Source organism: Oncorhynchus masou, chromosome 1 (genome assembly GCF_036934945.1).
Source record: "Oncorhynchus masou masou isolate Uvic2021 chromosome 1, UVic_Omas_1.1, whole genome shotgun sequence".
NCBI lineage: Eukaryota > Metazoa > Chordata > Actinopteri > Salmoniformes > Salmonidae > Oncorhynchus > Oncorhynchus masou.
The window spans coordinates 24,207,490-24,212,477 of NC_088212.1; positions in this window are offsets into that span (position 1 = coordinate 24,207,490).

The window sequence follows — 4,988 nt, forward strand, 5'->3', positions numbered from 1 at the left end:
TGTGTTATGGGTTTTCAACCTTTGCCATAATATTATGATGGATTCAGAGCTATCTATCTTATAGATCTCAGAGGGTTTTCTTTAATGCAAGCTTCTCTAATGTCAAACATGTAAAGTGTGGTGTACCGCAGAGCAACTCTCTAGGCCCTCTACTTTTTTCTATTTTTACCAATTGCATTTAACAAAGCATGTATGTCCATGTAAGCTAATGATTCAACTATATACACATCAGCAACCACAGCTAATGAAGTCACTGAAACCCTTAACAACGAGTTGTAGTGTGTTTTGGAATTGGTGGCCAGTAATAAACTGGTCCTGAACCTCTCTACAACTAAGAGCATTGTATTTGGTACAAATCATTCCTTAAGTTCTAGATATTAGCTGAATCTGGTAATGAATAGTGTGGCTGTTGAACAAGTTGAGGAGACAAAATTACTTGGTGTTACCTTAGATTGTAAACAGTCATGGTAAAAACATATAGATTCAATGGTTGTAAAGATGGTGAGAGGTCTGTCCGTAATAAAGAGATGCTCACACTCCTCAGAACAAGTCCTGCAGGTTCTAGTTTGATCTTATCTTGATTATTGTCCAGTATTACAGTATGGTCAAGTGCTGCAAAGTGTTACGTTCTGACCTTAGTTCTTTTAGTATGTCTTTGTTTTAGTATGGTCAGGGCGTGAGTTGGGTGGGTTGTCTATGTTCCTTTTTCTATGTTTTGGAATTTCTGTGTTTGGCCTGGTATGGTTCTCAATCAGAGGCAGCTGTTTATCGTTGTCCTTGATTGAGAACCATATATAGGTAGCCTGGTTTCACTTTTGAGTTGTGGGGGATTATTTTCCGCGTTAGTGTTTGTTACCACACTGGACCGTTTAGTTTGTTTCACTTTGTTATTTTGTAGTGTTCAATTTGTCTATTTAAATTGAAAACTTAGCACGCTGCAAATTGTTCCGACCTCTCTTACTCCCCATCAGACGAAGACGATGAATGTTACACAAAGAAAGACCTAGTTAAGCTGCAACTGGCCCAGAACAGAGCGGAACATCTTGTTCTTCAATGTAATCAGAGGGCTAATATTATGCCAGTCTCTTTTGGCTGAGAGTTGAAGAAAGACTAACTGCTTTTATAAGAAACAATGTGTTGGAAATTCCAAATTGTTTGCATAGTCAACTTACACACAGCACCGACACACACTTACACCACCAGACAAGCCACCAGCGGTCTTTCACAGTCCCCAGGTCCAGAACAAATTCAAGGAAACGTACAGTATTATACAGAGCCATGAGTGCATGGAACTCCCTTCCATCTAATATAGCACAAGTGAACCTGGTTTAAAAAAAAACAAATAACGCAACACCTCACGGCACAATGCCTCTCCCAATGTGACGTACTTGTTGTGTGTATGTACTGACATGCACGTGTAACTGATAGATGCACAAATTACACCACATGTTAATGTTTTTAAATGTATGTCAATTGTAAAGTCTTTTGTCTGTATTGTATTTTTCAGTATGTTTCAGACCACAGTAAGACTAGCTGTCGCCATCGGCTAATGGGGATCCTAATAAATAAAAAATTGAATCAAATCTCAATCCATTCATACTGTACATGAACCAGTTGAGAGGGTGATGGTGCCCATAGTAGATGTTCATAGCAATCTTTCCAAAATGGGTCTGAAACACTCTGTGGCCAGTGTCGCCCTCCATGTAATTTGTGGACTGAGTTAGGGAGGGGGGAAAGGTCCAAGCAAAGGTCTGTGCATATCTGCATCCAGTATAGTATATTTGCCATAAAAAAATGTAAGAGGTCATTTTAACAGGGTTACATGTAAGGAAATATAGAAGAAAAAGACAAAAGAAGAAGGTTCAAATAAATTCTCAGAAGCACTACAAATCTAATGTATTCCTAAGGAAATGGTTGATACTGTAGGTGTCAGTGTAGGACAATGAACATGAGCAATGCACGTCATGCATGCCTTGTCATCTGCATTAACATACAGATTCCGTTGGCCTGAAAATAATAGGTTTAGTGGATGACATGACATGATTATTAACTTCTTGAGAAATGAAACAACAGCCCGTTGTGTTCAGCAAGTAATGAGTATGTCTTCCTACTGTAGACACACCATTGTGGGATGGCAGCTGGAAGAGTATAGTGTGTGTGTGTGTGTGTGTGTGTGTGTGTGTGTGTGTGTGTGTGTGTGTGTGTGTGTGTGTGTGTGTGTGTGTGTGTGTGTGTGTGTGTGTGTGTGTGTGTGTGTGTGTGTGTGCGTGACAGAAACAAGCAACTTTAGAGTATAAAGTACAAAGATGGCTGGAACAGTCCTCCTGACAGTCTTAATTACAAAGGTCTGTTCCTCACTCTGAGTATGGACATGCATCTAATGAGACAAGCACACAGGCAGATAAAAGAGATGAGGTCGTAAGCACGGAACCTTTGTTGTGTTCAGGCCGTACATTGCAGGGCCGCAGCAAGTGTAGAACACTTGGGTGGGTTTCTTAAAAGGCCTTTTCCATGGATTCAAAGTGCACCCGCTCCAATTAACACTCATTTATTTTTGTCAGGGGCGAGCTACAGGCTCTAAATTCATCTTCCTGTAGGTTTACAGATCGGAATGCCAGAGACATGAGGAATTATTGTTTGATGAACAAATGGGACACTATTCAATTAACTTGTACTCAATGATCTGCTCGGGACTTGATGTACACATACATTACGGTTCAAATGTTTGCGGTCACCTCGAAAAGTCCTTGTTTCTGAAAGAAAAGCACATTTTTTGTCCATTAAAATAACATCACATTGATCAGAAATACAGTGTAGACATTGTTAATGTTGTAAATGACTATTGTAGCTGGAAACGGCAGATTATTTATGGAATATCTACATAGGCGTACAGATGCCCATTATCAGCAACCATCACTCCTGTGTTCCAATGGCACGTTGTGTTAGCTAACCCAAGTTTATAATTTTAAAAGGCTAATTGATCATTAGAAAACCCTTTTGCAATTATGTTAGCACAGCTGAAAACTGTCCTTCTTTAGACGAGTTGAGTATCTGGAGCATCAGCATTTGTGGGTTTGAAATTTCTTCTGAAACTCATCAGTCTATTCTTGTTCTGAGAAATGAAGGCTATTCCATGCGAGAAATTGCCAAGAAACTGAAGATCTCGTACAACGCTGTGTACTACTCCCTTCACAGAACTAGAATAGAAAGAGGAGTGGGAGGCCCCGGTGCACAACTGAGCATGAAACTAGACACATTAGAGTGTCTAGTTTGAGAAACAGACGCCTCACAAGTCATCAACTGGCAGCTTCATTAAATAGTACCCACATACAGTGCCTTGCGAAAGTATTCGGCCCCCTTGAACTTTGCGACCTTTTGCCACATTTCAGGCTTCAAACATAAAGATATAAAACTGTATTTTTTTGTGAAGAAAACAAGTGGGACACAATCATGAAGTGGAACGACATTTATTGGACATTTCAAACTTTTTTAACAAATCAAAAACTGAAAAATTGGGCGTGCAAAATTATTCAGCCCCTTTACTTTCAGTGCAGCAAACTCTCTCCAGAAGTTCAGTGAGGATCTCTGAATGATCCAATGTTGACCTAAATGACTAATGATGATAAATACAATCCACCTGTGTGTAATCAAGTCTCCGTATAAATGCACCTGCACTGTGATAGTCTCAGAGGTCCGTTAAAAGCGCAGAGAGCATCATGAAAAACAAGGAACACACCAGGCAGGTCCGAGATACTGTTGTGAAGAAGTTTAAAGCCGGATTTGGATACAAAAAGATTTCCCAAGCTTTAAACATCCCAAGGAGCACTGTGCAAGCGATAATATTGAAATGGAAGGAGTATCAGACCACTGCAAATCTACCAAGACCTGGCCGTCCCGCTAAACTTTCAGCTCATACAAGGAGAAGACTGATCAGAGATGCAGCCAAGAGGCCCATGATCACTCTGGATGAACTGCAGATATCTACAGCTGAGGTGGGAGACTCTGTCCATAGGACAACAATCAGTCGTATATTGCACAAATCTGGCCTTTATGGAAGAGTGGCAAGAAGAAAGCCATTTCTTAAAGATATCCATAAAAAGTGTTGTTTAAAGTTTGCCACAAGCCACCTGGGAGACACACCAAACATGTGGAAGAAGGTGCTCTGGTCAGATGAAACCAAAATTGAACTTTTTGGAAACAATGCAAAACGTTATGTTTGGCGTAAAAGCAACACAGCTCATCACCCTGAACACACCATACCCACTGTCAAACATGGTGGTGGCAGCATCATGGTTTGGGCCTGCTTTTCTTCAGCAGGGACAGGGAAGATGGTTAAAATTGATGGGAAGATGGATGGAGCCAAATACAGGACCATTCTGGAAGAAAACCTGATGGAGTCTGCAAAAGACCTGAGACTGGGACGGAGATTTGTCTTCCAACAAGACAATGATCCAAAACATAAAGCAAAATCTACAATGGAATGGTTCAAAAATAAACATATCCAGGTGTTAGAATGGCCAAGTCAAAGTCCAGACCTGAATCCAATCGAGAATCTGTGGAAAGAACTGAAAACTGCTGTTCACAAATGCTCTCCATCCAACCTCACTGAGCTCGAGCTGTTTTGCAAGGAGGAATGGGAAAAAAATTCAGTCTCTCGATGTGCAAAACTGATAGAGACATACCCCAAGCGAATTACAGCTGTAATCGCAGCAAAAGGTGGCGCTACAAAGTATTAACTTAAGGGGGCTGAATAATTTTGCACGCCCAATTTGTCAGTTTTTGATTTGTTAAAAAAGTTTGAAATATCCAATAAATGTCGTTCCACTTCATGATTGTGTCCCACTTGTTGATTCTTCACAAATAAATACAGTTTTACATCTTTATGTTTGAAGCCTGAAATGTGGCAAAAGGTCGCAAAGTTCAAGGGGGCCGAATACTTTCGCAAGGCACTGTAACACCAGTCTCAACGTCAACAGTGGAGACCTCTA